The sequence below is a fragment of the Sus scrofa genome, chromosome 18 (assembly GCF_000003025.6).
Source record: "Sus scrofa isolate TJ Tabasco breed Duroc chromosome 18, Sscrofa11.1, whole genome shotgun sequence".
Lineage (NCBI taxonomy): Eukaryota > Metazoa > Chordata > Mammalia > Artiodactyla > Suidae > Sus > Sus scrofa.
Window position 1 is genome coordinate 53,901,308 of NC_010460.4, and position 17,382 is coordinate 53,918,689.

Genomic DNA, 17,382 nt, shown 5'->3' on the forward strand with positions numbered 1-17,382 from the left:
ATCAAAGTATCTGTCATCTCTATAAACCCTGGGACACAATAAATGGAAGCTCCATGTTTACGTACATATGAATCAAAACAGGTCAGTAAAGCATTGAGCTCTTACTAAAAAAAAAAAAAAGGGAAAAACACTACTTTGAAAACTGACTTCATAATACGAAAAAAATTACATACACATAAATTTGATGTATGTGTGTACACGTGTGTGTGTTACAGCTTATTACTTCGGGGGAAATAGACTGGATTAGGCCACACCTGGATAAGGTGGGAAGGAAGGGAGAGCAGGAAAGGAGAAGGAATTTGAAATGTCTGCGGAGCTCATTAATGCCCTGACACCAAATGACTCAAGGACATCTTTGGCCTTGATTCAAACAGTTGTTCTGTCCTGAGTAACACGACGACAGACAATCTCAAGATCCGCAGCTGGACTCTGGACGATCCCGTCTGATTCTTCTGTGACACAAGTAACAAATCTGCTCTCTAGGCTGTGTGACACTGGACGTTTCGGAGTGGATCCTGTCAAAGCCCGGGGCCCAGGGGACGGGCTTCATGCAATGCTGGTAAAAGACAGGATTTGTTTTAAGTTGCTCTGGTATTAAGAAAGGCTGAGCAAGCAGTTTTGAGAGGTCGTGGCTCAAGTGTAGACAAAAAGCAAGTACCTGTGCTCACACGTTGTGAGGGGAGCGTACCTGTGCTCACCCGTTGTGAGGGGAGCGTTCTCGTCATTCTAACCTCCTTCCTGGGTCCGGGGTTTCTCAGCCCACTCTCCACACAACGCAGGCACCACTTAACCACCGGGCTTCTATCTGGTCTCCTCTTGCCCCACAGACGTGTGATGCCAAAGCGGATGCCTCCGATGACACCATTTGATTCAGAAACAAGGGCACATGCCAGGCCTTTCTCAGACACACCCTTTGTTCTTCATTTACAAAAGCATCACCGAAATCTAAAGCCAGCAGGGACCTCACACATCAATACAGCCGCTCTTCTCAAGGAAGAGTTCGTAGTTTAAACACCACAGGAATGTGATGAGATTAAAATCATAAATTTCTCCCCAGAGTGTTAAGGTGCTTCCCTGGCTGCCTTTTGCCACCACTGCTCTTTAAACTAAAGAGCATCCCCATTAAGTTTAGGCACCGATTCATTCAGTATTTCCACTGCTTCCTCAGGACCTTCAGGGGTTGTTGTAACACAAAGATACCTGTGCTCCTTAAAAGGCCTCCACCCCAACTCCTCGTCTTTCCTGCCTTGACTCCCGCAAAGCTCTCTAGAATCATCTGACCACTGATGAAGAGACCCCGAGCCATCTGAGAGCCTCTGATCCCCAAGTATTTCTAGGAATGAACTTCTCTCTTTCCAAATATAGACTATAGAGCTTATGATTTTTTTCCTTGGGGAAACAAAAGTAATATTTTCGCTGCTGTTCAACCAGTAAATTTTCTAAACGCCCCCCCCAACACCTGAATTTTGAGAGGCAATTTTCTACACTTAATATTTGCATTCATAGTGTAAATTTGAGGGAGCTTTCCTCCTGGAGAGCCAATTTCTCATACACCATCCAATAAACACTGACCACATCCTGACCAGAGCTAAGGACTGTATAATGCTAAGCATATCTAGGCCTGAAGGAAATAAGATGCCACATTCAGGACAGCTGTCAGCACTTGTTCTGTACCCGCCTTCCACTTGTCCCTCCCCTGCAATTATCCAGGGGTGAGGACTGGAGGTAAGCAGACAAGCTTCTTATCCACAAACAAGGAGAAAAGTCACTTGATTGCTGTTTTGCAAATACTCTGCAATGGCTGACCACTGTCTGAAACGATTTTATTTCTACGTAAGTGTTGCCTACTAACCCTTTTCTCCCGAGACAGTTGAGGACCATACTACACATTCCTAAATAAGTCCAGAGAATTCCAGAAAGCCACAAATTCACACTCTATTTTGTGCCTGACAAAAGCTCTTCTGAAGACAGAAAAGAGGCTGGATGATGACTCTGAATGCATTTAGCAAACGCTCAAGTCCATTTTCACGCCAAGGATTTTATTCATTTAGGCATTTATTCAACAAACATTTTCTGGATCATCTAATTTGCTCAAAATACTGTGGCAAATGCTGCAGCTGATCTGAGAACAGAAGAAACCGCTTCACCCCTCAAAGAGTTAATTGCTGTGTGTCCACGTGCACTTGTGCTCCTGCGAAAGTTTAGAGTCCCGAATTTTGGGACAGGAAAATAATTACGTGCCTTTCCAAAATGCAGAAGTCATTACGTGGGGAACTCAAAACTGCAATTTTCACTTGAGTTCATATTTTCTCCTAATGTATTTTATAGTCAGATGAAGAAAAATATAATTCGCTAGATGATTTATAATTAAATATTGATCCTCATTTAGACAGTGATCCTCGATACTTTGTTTAGTTTCTCTTAGTCAATATTAATGCATTGGGGTGTTATTATTTAGTTAACACTTCCAGATAATTAAGATATAACAAGCTTAACTATGGAAAGCACAACAAAATGCAATTAATTTTTAAAGATCTTTTATAACACCACTATAGCTCAAATTATAGACTGAAAGGGTACTTACATCGTGTTTGGATCACTAGCCAGCTCTTAGACGGAGCTGAGTTCTAGAAGGAAAAGCGTACAGATTTTGCCCAGAGAAGACAGTCTCTGCTCCAAATTCATGGCTTTTTTGCTCTCACTTTGGACATAATTCTAATTAGTCTGCTTATCTGGTTCTTTAACCCAACAGAAAGCAAATTAGAAAGAAAAGAAGATAAAATTATAAGAATTAGGTGTAATAACTGCTGCAGAGGGAAAGAATTAACAATTATGAAGGAAACAGCATCGGAACATTATAAAATGAAAACACATCATGAAATGTACGGCTGCCTGGTGACGTTAAATTAAGGGCGAGCGCTACGCTCACTAGGAGCCCTCAAGCTGAACTGCCTTCCAGTCTATCATTGCGGGTCCCTCGTCCCATTCTCCTCCTTCCCCCAGGCTCTAACCACACTCTATTTCAGTTCCACAAACCTGTCAAGGCCGTTCCCCCTGAGAAAGGCACGGGAACTCCTTTCTCCCCATTGGCCACACGGCCACGCCCTCTCTTTTGAAGACTCAGTTTATACAAGAACTGTCACTGAGTGGACACTCGGCAAATATGTGTTGAATAAATAAATGAAATAATAAATATCAAGAATGCTAACCCTGTGCCCTCCTAGGGAAGAAAAAAAAAAAAAGCTAACTTTATTTAGAACATTCTAGCTAAAAAGCAAAGCGTGAAATACATACAACATGTCCGCCAAAAATATTTACAAAGAATCAGCCTTAAGAGTAAAAGCAGTAGCAACATCAGGTAACCAGAAAAATTCTCATTTTCTGAAATGTAATGCAATTTTGCTACTGAGCTTCTATTCCAGTGGAGTCATTTCTTTTGAAACCTACCTTTTCCTTGCAATGCACCAAGGTTTGATAACAGTGGAAGAAGCTACACGTCATCAGCGCTCGACACCATACTTCAGATTTCGGTGGGAGAATAACCGCGCAAGTTTCTGCCTACTGATTTTTCCAGATATTCCAGTGAAAAACAGTGTGCATCTTATCTTGTAGGGTAGGATTAAAGGCTAAGAGTAAAAGCTTTTTAATGCCATTTTCCCGATCAGAAGAGACCGTAGGTCAAAGGTATCAGAGGTCTGATTGTTTCGTACAAAGTAACTCTCAAATGTCAATGACAATTTGAAGTTCATTTTTCTCATGATCATTCGACATTCAGATAATTGAGATCTTACAGGAGAAATTCAAGCCCACACCTGCATCTTAATGATCTGTCAGTCCAAGTGGCTCAGTTCACGAGTCTAAGGACTTCTGCCCCAGCTGTGCCAACTCAGCCTAGAATGGGAAGCACTGAATTCTGACACCCTGAAGAGCCACCGAGATGCTGTGATGGAAACGAAGATGACAGTTCTGTCAGGGATGTGAGAATCCGAATCAGATCCAGCTCCATCCTGCAGAGATGTGCTGGCTCTGAGAAGCCACAAATGATAAAAGCAAGTTTGGTGGGTAAAATAAGCAGATATAAGTCAAAGACAGTTGGGAAGAGATACTGAGCAAAAGGCTGGTTTTCACACCTTACTGATCCGGTACACGGTGCCTTTGCCAAAGGTTCCGAAAACAACCCCTGGAGGAAAGGCGGGGCTGCAGTGGCTCCTTAGGACCCTGCTGCTCCTTACACTCTAAACTTCCTGGGCCCTACGTCTCCCTTGTTTGGTATTTCAGGGACCGGAGTTACACGTCCCCAGCCATATGAACGTTCTACGATGAGGCTTTTCGAAATCCGAAGTCCCAGTCCTCATATAAATCAAATGCCTGATGTTTAAAAAGTCATCCTGGGCCAACACACACGGACTCTACAATCTTTCAAACAGCCTTCAAGGTGGAGGCTATTACTTACGTTTTGCAGATGAGAAAAACTGAGGATCAAAGAGACAAGTGAACCTACCCAAGATCACCCAGCTGGGAGACAGCCGAGCGGGGACTGAACCCGCATCCTTGGGAATTTCACTTCTCTTGCCCTCTCCTGTTGCCGACAGGGTTCCCTTACTGAGGAACTTAAGTGTTTTCTGCTAAAGGAAGGACATTTGCCTTTTAGAAAATGTAAACCAAAGAAAACCTCCACAAACGCATGTAAAACGTGTCTGAGGTCGTGATGCCCACACCTAATAACTTTACGTAAGAAAACGTCGGGACCTCCCCAGGAGCCTTAACGGGCCCACAACGCCGCCTTCCAGCCCATGCCTCACGCCGATGCCACTGGAGGTGATCAGTGGAGCAGCCAGCATCTGGGAACCAGCAAGGACGTCCTCTTTTTAAAAAAACCTGCTTCAGATCGAAATAGATTTTTACTTTCTTCAAGTTTTGTTAAAGAAAGATTTTTACGGTCGGGAGAGAATTCTTTACAAAAAACTTCATAGATTTCTAGTTTGGGGTCTTATACTTGCTTTTGCCCCGGCCTTGAAGGGGGCGCGTGTGTGTGTGTGTGTGTGTGTGTAAGACTAAACAGACAAATAAGCATATTTGCCGATAGATAAATAGTCTTATCACTGTTACACATATGCTTATTGTGTACCCAAATGATTAGTTTAAAAATTAAAAAATGTGCTCCAACATCACAGACTCGCCATTTGACTAACTTTCCATTGAATTAAATGCCTGTTTGTCCGTTGTACCCAGAGGGAAGGCGATCTTCCTGGCTGATGAAATTCAAAGCACTGCCGATGACAGGCTCTCGCCTCACGGCTCATCCTCTCTCAGACTGTGTCACCATGTGCAGTGTGGAGGTGTCTAAAACACACACTTTAGAAAGTCACACTGAGGCGCCAATGAAAGCATTCGTGTGAAGATCTCTTGTAAATGACAAAGCCTACCAGGCCCTCAGTACCGGCCAGTGTCTCACCTAATTCAGACCCTAGCAACCGTCTCTGTAACTTCAAAAGCTTGTGGTGCTGTGTTATTTCTTCTGATGTTTTAAATTTTGGAATACCTTTTCCCCCAGGAGTTACCACGATTCTGATCTGAAGACACGAATAAACTGGAGAAGCCTCCTTGCCCTTGTGGTGGCTGCTACACTCCTGCCCAGGTCGGGAGCTACCCTGCAGTGAATTAGAATGTTGGGCAAAAAGAAGAGGGTGTGAAAATGACCTTGAAAGCGAGACAGACTTCAACTGGACTGATATTCCTGAGTCACCTCCTTGAAGGGTCTCACATTAAAGCCAGCTGGACAAAGGCCTGAGGACCAAGAGGAGGAAGTATGACGTCCGTATTGAAACGCCCAGAGTGCGGGAGGAAAACCCCATTCATGCTGCATTAATATTTTCGGTAACTTTTCAGATACTATCTAGGCCTATAATGATTACAGTGTGGTTAGGAAATGAGCAGTAATGAACAGTGTTGAATCATTTCATCTTCTAAGAAAAAAAATCAAGAACAAAGTCTAATGATTATCCCTAGCAAGTAAAATATTGCAGACCACAAAATGGTTTGCCATTCTAATCCATTTCAAGCATAAACAAACACATACTTGCATGTACACACACACACACACACCCCACACGGAAACCATGGTCAAAAGCTGAAAGAGTTAATTTAGGCCTTGGAGCCGACCCGCTTTAAGCGCTGGTTCAAAAGCTCTGAAACAGCAAAAAAATCAATACACTTTTATCAGACGTCAGTGTTTATAGAAGCAATACAAAACAGGATTTTGTTAAATGTATATATTACGCCAGATCAAACTGTAAGTTAAAACATCTGTGTCCAAGTTAATCTCAGATACAGCACGGAGATTATTTGAATTGTGTGTTTCCTTTTGTGACCTTTTTAGATGTGGCTTTTGGGGGGACAGACAGGGAATAATTTTCTTAAGCTTTTAGTTGCCTGCAACAGTGCCAACAGTTGAACGTAAGAGCAATATTTTTTAAAGTTACCCAGATGAATAACAAAAAAAGAAAGAAAACTCCTTTAGTAATTTCAAAATAGGGTTGCATAGGGAATCTTAAAAAATAAATTATAGACACATAAATACAGGTATGTGCATCTAAGTTTGCTATAGGCTATTCATGACATAAAATTTTCAATTAAAAACACTTTTATGAGCAATAATCACATTCTGAAAAGGCATACACAGCTTGCTAGCGGATTAAACTACTTCCCCGATGAAACAAGCCTTAAAACTTAGGCAAGTATAATGTACTTAGTTTAACATGCATCGATGTTTTTAACACAATAAAGTCTTATGGAAAATGTCTTATAGAAAGTCCTTAGTTCTTGTTTGGAGGAGACAGGAAAACCAAAACTGAAGCTGATGGAAGGTTTCTTTTTTTAGATCTGTTTTTTAAGGGATCAGACATCTGTAAATCAAATCCATTTTGATTGAAACAATAAATTTGATTCAATTCTGAAATTTCATTTCAAAAGTGTAAGAGAGAAATTCATGGGCTCCCTCAAAGTAAATGACAAGCCTGGTCTCTGAAATATGTCAAGAACACATTAACACCATGTAAAAATCACAGCAGAGCCAAACCAAAGCCATGACGGCCAAGCATCCTGAAAACAGGGCTCTAGGAAGGGAATGTACGAATATAGCATTAGCTGCATCTTTGGTAGGTAACTGAGGCTTCTTACGATGAAACTCCCTTAATAGGCATGTTCGGTATAGCAATGCTATGCCCTCTTTGCTTAGGTGGGCAAGAGACATGAACCCAAGATTAGAAAAACTTTGTTGTAGATGCTCCAAGGGAGGCAGAGATTCGACAATCTACAACTATTGATGGAATATGTATTATGCCCAGGCTCCGTCTTAGGTGCTAACAATGCAACAAACAAAACAAAACACCTGACTTTATGGAGTTTAGGATTACATTCTAGTGGAGAGAAAGGCCCCACTCAGTGTGTGTGTGTGTGTGTGTGTGTGCGTGCGTGCGTGTGCGCGCACGCGTGTAGGATGATGCCTGCTGATAATTACTGCTATGAGAAAAATGAAGCAAGAAAAGGGAACAGAGACGAAAGGACTAGTACCATACTAGGTAGAGCTTCTCTGTCGAGGTAGCATTTGAGCAGAGCTCTGATAAAATGAGGGATTAAGCCCCACAGATGTCTACGGACAGAATATCTCAGACAGACAGAACAGCAAACACAACATTCCTAAACATGAGCTTGCTTGAGGAATGTCAAAGAGTCCATGGGGCTGGAGCAGAGAGACAAAGCTGGACAGAGGCAGGAAATAAGGTGAGAGAAGACGTTTGGGCAAGATGAGGTTCAGTCTTGCAAATGCCACTGATGGTGATGAGAACCACTGGATGTGAGCAGAGAAGGGGCGTGGTGACCAGAGTATGCAATGACGGGGGCAGTCACGTCAGCGTCCACCTAAAGCCAAACCATGTAATTCTTTGCACAATCCTTAAAACAGAGCCTAGCATATGGCGGATGGTCAAGAAAGATGGGCTGGATGAGACGAAAAATGAATGAATACAGGATATGACAGCGACGGCTCATGCCGCAACAGAAAATCATCCATCCACCGTTAGACCTTTGCTCCTGTGACCAAAACCACGTTCCCTCTTGCACTGCAGAATACACCTGAGTACTATCGCAATTTAGTCAATGTAAGTCAGCACTGGCATGAATTAGTTTACTAACAGATACTGCCTGATGTGACTATGAGCAGAGAAAAGGTTTTAGAAGTGTCTGGATAAAAAGAGACTTAAAGGACAAGAACTGCATATTAGATTCTTCAAAGTGGATGAGTAAATTAAAGAATGGAGAGATTGCTACTAAAGGAGGGAGTGGGAAGATAATAAGAATGAATTCTGCCTATTTTTCAACCGTCCCCAAACCAGCCCTGAAAGTGACCCCTGACCACATCCTCGACATATTTCCAGTACCCACCGACCTCATTAGAATCCAGTTTTTCTAGCTGAAGGGCTTGGTTAGCCATCCGGGCTTAGGATGCTTCCTAGGGTACAGGAGATGAGTCATGGTTCTACTTCTAAGAGAACGTAGTTAGCAAGTGCTCTTTATCTAGAGCAGCCCTTCAGAGGTCGGAAAACTGTCTTCACTGTCAGTATACCAAAAGTCTGTTCTGAATTAATAAATATGTCTCTCGGAGTGTCCAGTTCACTAGCAGAAAGGAAAATGCACCGTTACAGAGATCGATTCATCCCATCCTTAGAAACAGAAGGTTAGCCCCAGCCCTCCAGTAAGAGGCTCTGTTAACAGGATCCACTGGTCCAGGGCTTAGTAAGATTAAGTCACTTTTACATTATGCCCTTATCGTCATTCTCAAACTGTTAAATGGTGCTCTGAAGGAAAGGACATACCTCCAGCAGGAAACGAAATTGAGGTTCTGTTTCATAGCTTAAGGCGAGAAAATGAAAAAAAACTGAAATTAATTCTTATACAGAGTAATTTCAAATGTATTCCTTTCTCCCATCACACATATAGTAGTGTTCTTTTATTTTAAAAGTGGACACACACTGTATACACACATGCGTGACCACTGATACTACTACGCTATCACTGACTCTCTGCATCATTCCACGAAGGATGCGGGAGGACCAAGCGGTGGACGGTGGATGGTCGTTGTGACTCTCAAATGCCACCTGCAGCCCAGAGTAGGACGCATGTCCCACAGGCAAGTGTTCTGATTCGTTACATTAGATGAGGCTTGTGTCCAGCGAGTGAGTTTTGCCCTCTGTTCTTCCACTTGGCATGTAGAAGAGCCACAAGAGATCTTGTTCACCGAGAGGGCTCTGTGGGGTAGACCGGTGGCCACATGGCCTGCGTGGCAGTGGGCGCACTCTATTATCTGTATCAGCCCCCTAACTCAGGGGCTGGCAACCTGCGGTCTGGGGATCAATCCAGCAGCCACTCGTTGTTGTAAATAAAGTTTCGCAGGAACACAGCCATATCTATTGGTTTTATATGGTCTATAGATGCTTGTGTTCTACTGAAGCAGAGTGAGTTGCAACAAAATAATACCAGAGGCTGCACAGCCTGCAAAGCCTAAAATATTTATCATCTGGATGACCCTTTACAGAAAAGGTTTGCTGACCACCCCTTTCCCCCAACCTAATCTGCGGGAGAAAAATACTGTACGTGTGTCCAACTCTTCCTGCATCCACCTTGATCGTGGTCTGGTTAGGTTTTTAATCATCGCAGTGTGAGTTTCCAAAACAATGAGCCTACATTAAATTATTAATACAATAATCATAACGCCAGTTTTGTTTTTGCTTTATTTATCCTCAGTCACAAGGTGGTGTCTTCAAGGTACTGCCAGGGAAGAGCGACGGCAGGTACCGGCAGCCCAGCAGAAACAGTTCTGACCCGAACGGTCTAGAAGAGCCTGCCAAGTGCACCCAGATTCCCACGTGCATTTTTGAGAGCTGATACCAACAAGTTTATCTCTTCGCCACTCTGAAATGACCACTTTGTACTTGGTCTAAATATCTGCCAGCAGCTGTCCCCAACTCTGCTTTTCAGATCTAAAGTAACTGTCCGTTCTTTAATTATCAAAATTGATTCCATGCATCCACTTAGAATGCAGAAAGCCACACGAGATCCTTACCCACATATTGAGAACAAGCCAAAACGTTGACGATGACTTTTCTTGAGCACATCCTAGAGCAAAACTAGCAAGGCAACCAGAAGAACAAATTTCCAGAGAATTGATAAGCACCCCCTAGGAAAAGTGGGTCATAGGGGCATGGGAGAAAGAGGCCATCACCACAAATGCAGCCAGGAGGCAAACAGCCAGTATTTTAACAGACCCTCAAGTCGGAGACGAGTGGAGAGGCCACAAGGAAGGACGAGAGCGTGGAGAGAGCGCCTTCAGGGTCCTGGGCGTGGGAGCGGTGATCAGCCGTCAGGATGAGACAAGTATCAGACCCCACCCACCGCCCTGGACCCTTCTCTCATGGGAAGGAAACGCCTCGACCCACCAAAAGAGGGGCAAGAAATGCCTCCACCACCAGAGCCAACGCACAGACCCGCCCCTCCGCCATATTCCCTCCAACCTCAAAGTCTGTGTCCAAACCAGAGCTCGATTCCTGGCCCTCAGAACCTCGCCCGTATTCCCTAACGACGAGGCGCTGTGACTCCCCCCGGTGGCACACCATCAGCTCTGAAATTCACCGGGACTCCTTTTGTCCGACCTTCACGCCTAAGGGCGAAAGCACTTCTTCTTCCTAAAGACCCCGCCCCGGACCCTTTTAGTTGCTACCGTTACGATTTCGTTCCAGCCCTCAGGCTCTTCTCCGAGACTATTACAATAGCTTCTTGGGCGTTCCCGCTGTGGCGCAGTGGGTTAAGAATCTGACTGCAGAGGCTCCGGTCACTGCAGAGGCCTGGGTTCCAACCTCGGCCCCCCGGGGGACGTCCATATCCAGCAGGTGTGGCCATAAAATCAACAGCTTCTTAACTAATACTGGTGTCTTCAGTATCCTCCCTTCCACTCACACATCATTAATTAATTTCTGTCCCTTCTTGACATTTTTTCAGCTTCTCCGTATCCTACAAAATGAAGTCCAAACTCCTAGGGTGGCAGAAAACACACCGACCTACCTTTCCAAGTACCGTTCCCTCAGGGCCCATCCTGAACCCCACGGCCGGCCACAGGGAATGACCATCACACCAACACCCCGCACCCTTTTACACCTCAGCGCCTTTTATGGGTCAGTTGTTCATCTTAGAAGGTACTTCTGCGCCTTTCTGACCTTGTAACCTTTCATTCACCCTTTAAGGTGAAGCATCTACTCCTCAGGGAAGCACCCCCCCCCCCGCCGCCCCGCGCCCTGATGTGCCACCTGTCATTTCTGCTGCTAAGCTATGATGCCTTCTGAGCAGAACAGCTGATGCCATGGCGTCTTCGTCCCGTCAGTAATATCAGCTCCTGGCACATAGTAGGTGTTCAGTATGTCTGCTGACTACATGTTAAGGCTGCAGCGAAGACACAGACACGGCAGCTCTTTCCACACCTCACTTTGAGTAAATGCTTAGTACCACCAACGAGAGACAACCCCGTTCCCCAGGATCAAATGGAATATATTCTTCTGTTTCTACTCAGTTCCGAAGGAGATTTTAGGGAAGGGGAGCTGAATTTTCTCACTTAGTTTAGAGAAGAGAAAACCTTAATTAAAGCTTTTATTGATGACTTTTGCCACTCCAGCCTTTACAAAATAGATGAACTTTATCGTGGTATCATGTCATTGCCAGAATTCCATAGCAAGGTGCTCCTGCTTCGGCAAAAAGGGCCCCTCATTTGTGAGTAACGTCCGAAGGGTATACGCGCCCCGAGAGCGTCCCAGCCACGTCCAAGTGCTGGCGATGCTTTGCGGGAAGAGCAACGTGGGGATGACTGCCACTCCCTTTGCTGCAAATGTGTTTCAACAAATTTCAAAACAGTTCCCAAGGGATTTTAAAGAAAGTCACCAAGGATGTTTAACAAAACAACATATGGAATGCTAATTTTGTTGTGATGCTATACTCTAATACAGCAAGAAACAGATTTTTCGTAAAATCAGCAGATTTGCAAACACTAATTAAGAAACATTGAAAACTATCAAGGTCAATTTAAAAACCCATTTGAAAACAAATATTCCTTGTCTGGTTAGTTCTAGTAATTTCCCACTAGGGATTCACTGCACATCAACCAACTTCCACCACGCACGGTTTCCAGGGAAAGGGAAGAAGGAAAGGTTTACTTTCCGTTGTCAATACGAAGCCAACCAGTGAGGTTGAGAGGGCGCGGTGGAAATGCCCACTTCGTCTCTGTCAGTATAATCTCTGCTCAGGGACCTCACATCCGTGGTACAGGAGTTCCACTGAAGATACATCACTCTGAGACTTTCCAGGAATCCTGTGCCTGCCACAGGGCTATGCGCTAACACTCTCCACGCTGTTGTAATGATCCTCTGCCTTGTGCAGAAAGAGCAGGTCGCCCCAAGAAACCAGTTTTACAAGTTACACCTCAAGGCTGCCCTTTGCCCTGTGGCCATTCCTTTTTCTGTCTCTGTGCATCGGCCACAACATTGTTTATAAGATCCTCTACCCTAAAAGCGGGGAGAAGTATATATAAACATACAAGCACATATGTATGCATGTATCATGTGCGAATGTACACGTGTGGGGTGTGTGTGTGTGTGTGTGTATCGCTTTCCAAATGCTTTGATTTTAACCACTGAGTATGGACTGAGCACTCACACGGTCAAACCAGCCATACATACCACTCATCTCTTGTCATAGGGAGGGATGGGCAAATGTATCACATTTATAGTCTCCAAGAACAGATCCACCAGGAGTTCCCGTGTGGGGCAACAGGATCCGTGGCCTCTCTGCAGCGCCAGGACACAGGTTTGACTCCCGACTCGGAACAGTGCAGGTCGCACCTGCAGCTCAGATCTGAGCCCTGGCCCAGGAACTGCATATGTTACAGGGGGGCCAAAAGATGAAAACAAAACAAGACAAGAACACCTCCAAAGGTAACAGCAAAGAAGTGTTTCAAATAGTAAAATCTATAACAAACGACCCTTTCGCCTAAGAACCCTAGAACAACAACAGAAGAAAAGCTGATGTGTATCCAAAGTAGCCGATACAATATTACATATCCAAAGGCCAAAATGTTCTGCATTAAACCCTTTGATGTATTTGTGCTCCATCTCTTGTATACCTGTTGCCTTGTTCCAGAAAAGACTCAAAGTAGTTTGTTCAAAATAAATGTGAGACTGGATGAAGTTTGGAAAGTTGTTAAATAGAATTTGACGTTGGGTTCCTATTGTCTTCTGTTTGATGATATTTGGTGTAATATAAAACATATTTGAATGAGTCAGTCCTTTGTCCCACAGACCCCCACAGTGCACTGCCCCAAGGAGACCAAAGAGTCTTAAGATAAAGACGTAGAAGTCTTTGAGAGGCAAAGGCAAAACCATGGCAGAGTAAATGTCACGGAGGTGAGTCAGCTGTCACCCCAGCTCCCTGAGGAGCACGAGCTCACAGACAAATGCACCGTCTCGCCTCCTTCCATCTCTCGTTGCACTACCCTGGGTGTGATCAAAACGAGGCGAATCTGAGGTATGGGGTAGGAAGGGCCATCTTAGCCAATGAGTGATTTAATTCTTTCTTACATCCAAGGCTTTTGCCTTTAGAGTCAGTGAGCAGAGTGACTAAGGCACAAGACATGGGAAGTTTTAAAACACTATTTATTGCTGCGTCTAAAACACTCAAACACCATAGCACAGTGATTGCCAAATCTAAATTAGAGTTTGTGGGATTTTTAAAAGTTTCTCTTCAGGGGAACATTTCAGCTCTACGGAGAGGTGTGATACAAGAAGATGGAGTATCTGGCTGGAGACCAGTTTGCCTATGAGCCCAAACCAAGTGGGCCCATCTGGACAGCTTTTATAAAATCATAAACGGTAAAGCTGGAGAAAACTCTAGGCTCAGACTGCTTTATAGCATCAATAATTAAGCCAGACTCACTGCCCTCATGGGGTTATTGCAAATTCTGACTAAACCTAAAGAATTTTCAAATAATCTAATTATTCCCTTATTTATTCATGTTTATTCACAGTGTTCTTTTGTTTCTCTGCTTTTAATTGATGTTTAAAACTTCACAGCTATTCAGAAACGTTGTTTAAATGCTCACAGACAACTTACATGAACTTCTTTCATGAGAGAGAAAAGAAACATTAGTGAGACAGATATCAAAGTCCCAGAGACAAAACCTGAAGAGCAAAGAAAGACTGGAATGAATGCATTTCATTTTTACATTAAATATATAAGATAAAAATATAGATAACCTTACATTTACTGTTTTAACCTTTTTAAAGTATAGTTGCCTTCCGCGCATTTTCAATTTAATCACCACTTCCAAAACTTTTTAGTCATTCTAAGTAAAAACTCTGTACTCGTTAAATAGTAACTCCCCACTCGCCTCCTCCTCGTCTCTATGAATTTGTCTCTATGAAGTTGCCTATTCTAGGTACACTGTAAGTGGAATCACACAATATTGTACTTTGATGTGTGACTTAGCATAATGTTTTCAGAGTTCATCAATATTGTATCAGCATGTATCAGACTTTCATTCCCTTTTCATGGCTGAATAATATTCTATGATATACAACATTTCGTTCATAAATCCATCCATTAATGGACACCTGGGTTGTTTCCACTTTTTGGCTGTTGTGAATGGCACTGCCATGTCCATTGGTGTGCACATATCTGAGTGTTTGCATTCAAATCTTTGGGATGTATAGTTAGGACTGAATTACTGACACATATGATGATGTCTGACTTTTTGGAAAAAAACTGCTAAACTGCTTTCCAGAGCAGCTGTGCCATCTTCTATTGCAGTTTCTCCACACGCTGGGAACTGTTTTGTTTGTTTGTTTGTTTGTTTGTTCATAAGAGTCACCCTAATGGGTGTGAAGTGGTATCTCGTTTTGATTTTGATCTGCATTTTTCTCTAATGTTGAGCATATTTTCATCTGCTTATTGACAATTTGTATATCTTCAGAGAAATATCTGTTCAAATCCTTTGTCCATTTTGGGCTGTTTGTTGTTGAATTGTAGGAGTTCTTTATACCCTCTGGATATTAACCTTTATTAGATATGGTTTTCAAATTCTATGGGTTGTCTTTTTACTCTTTTTGTTTGTTTGTTTGTTCTGCTGCTAATTTTTATTATCAAAGGCAAGGGACAAGAGATATCCTCTCAGGACTATTGATTAGCATTCATTTAAGAGATGAAGGTGAAATGGTTCAATGAAACCTGACTGTCAAGAAACTTATAATATTGGGCTTTATTTTGTAGAAAATGGTGGTCAGTGAATATTTTCTTTCTTTCTTTTTTTTGAAGCAAATATGGTGATTTTGCCTTTTATTCCAGATCTGATTAAAAGCATCTTTTATGCATTACTAAATATGCATAAAATGTTTTGGCTTTTATATTCTTTTGACACAACTGCTGTCACTTGGAGGAGGTAGGGCAGGCATGTGGAGGCTGGCAGTTGCCCATTCTGATTAAACTTAAAAGTTTTCGCACAGCAAAGGAAATCATAAAGGAAGCAAAAGGCATCACACAGAATGGGAGAAAATATTTGCAAGTGATATGAACGACAAGGGATTAATCTCCAAAATATCCAAAGAGCTCATACACTTCTGTACCAAACAAACAAACAGACAACCCAATCAAAAACTGGCCAGAAGGTCTAAAGAGATCTTTCTTCAAAGAAGACACATGAATGGCCAAAAGGCACATGAAAAGATGCTCAACATTGCTAATTATTAGATAAATGCAAATCAAAACTACAGTAAGGTATCACCTCACACTGGTCAGAAGGACTGCTATCAAAAAGTCTGCAAAATAGTAAGTGCTGGAGAGAGTGGAGAAAAAAGAACCCTCCTACATTGTTAATGATACGGTAAACTGTACAGCCACCAAGGATAACAGTAGGGAGGTTCCTTAAAAAACTAAAAAACAGAGCTATCACATCATCCTCCAGTCCCACTCCTGTGGATATATCCAAAGAAAATCATCATTCAAAAAGATACATGCACCCCAACACCCACTGCAGCACTATTTACATACCCAAGACACAGAAGCAACCTAAATATCCATTGACAGATGAATGGATAAAGAAGATGTGGTGCATGTACACAATAGAATACTACGTAGCCATTAAAAAGGATGAAGTGACGCCATTTACAGCAACATGGATGGACCTATAGATTATCATACTTAGTGAAGTAAACCAGACAAAGACCAACATCATATGTTACCGCTTATATGTGGAATCTAGAACAACAACAACAACAAAAGATACAAGCCAACTTATTTCCAGAACAGAAAACAAATTTATGCTTACCAAAGGGGAAAGGGGGGTAGGGAGAGTGATAAATTAGTAGGTTGGGATTAACATATACATACTACTATATATAAAATAGATAACCAACAAGGACCTACTACAGAGCACAGAGAATTACACTCAGTATTTTGTAATAACCTGTAAGGGAAAAAAACACGTATGTGTGTGTACAATTGAATCACTGTGCTATACACCTAAAACTAACACAACACTGTAACTCAGCTGTACTTCAATGGGAATATTTTAAAAAAGAAAGAACACCATAGTCCAGTGGGGCAAGATAAGTAGAAAGGAGGCACAGAAATATGATTTGGGGGAACAGACATCCTAGGTCAAGATGAGGAACCATTAGTCCTGGGGGTGAGATGAACAGAGCCTGAGCTTTAGGTAAGTGTCTCTGGAAAGTACAAAATGAATGAATGAAACCCTGGAAGAAGAGATATCTCCTAGGAGCCTCTGAAGCAGAACCATGGAAAGGTAGGAAAATATATAAGAAATTGACAAATATTTGGCTAAGGAAAGAAAGGGAATATTTTTCTGCAGACTATAGTTGTCAATAAATATGATCCGCCTCTTTTACAAAAGTCTGATTTTTTTTAACTGAAACAGAAAATTCATTCTTTCCCTCAAAGAATGGCCATTAAAATCATCCACACAGCAAAACATAGTCAGAGAAGCTGTAACCATATAAATACCAATTAACTCTCATGTTTATCATAGAAGTGTTCCGAAGCATGGACAAGCTAAACGATTCCAGGTGTCTTTAAAACAAATAAATGCAAAAATCACACTTTAGCTCAAACCTACAAATAGTCATTCCCTCACAAAGTCGGCAGGCTATAAATCAACAAAATGCTACCTGCCACGCCACTAAATTCTCCAAATCTGCTCTTATGATACGTTTGCAGAAAACATTCACCCTCAGTGTTAGACATGGTCTTATTACTGGCTCATCATTTAAAAAGTTA

At 42.6% G+C, this 17,382-nt stretch overlaps 1 protein-coding gene and 1 long non-coding RNA gene across 2 annotated transcripts in view; both read right to left on the reverse strand.

Annotated features, from left to right (window-relative positions):
• The window catches only part of SUGCT (succinyl-CoA:glutarate-CoA transferase), a 643,685-nt gene that overhangs the window by 261,720 nt on the left and 364,583 nt on the right, over positions 1-17,382 (reverse strand). The window lies entirely within an intron of this gene.
• LOC110257519 lies at positions 335-16,189 on the reverse strand. Its single transcript, XR_002340259.1, has 2 exons — positions 689-16,189; positions 335-658 (listed from the first exon to the last, which is right to left on the reverse strand). It is a non-coding gene; the product is annotated as an uncharacterized LOC110257519 (long non-coding RNA).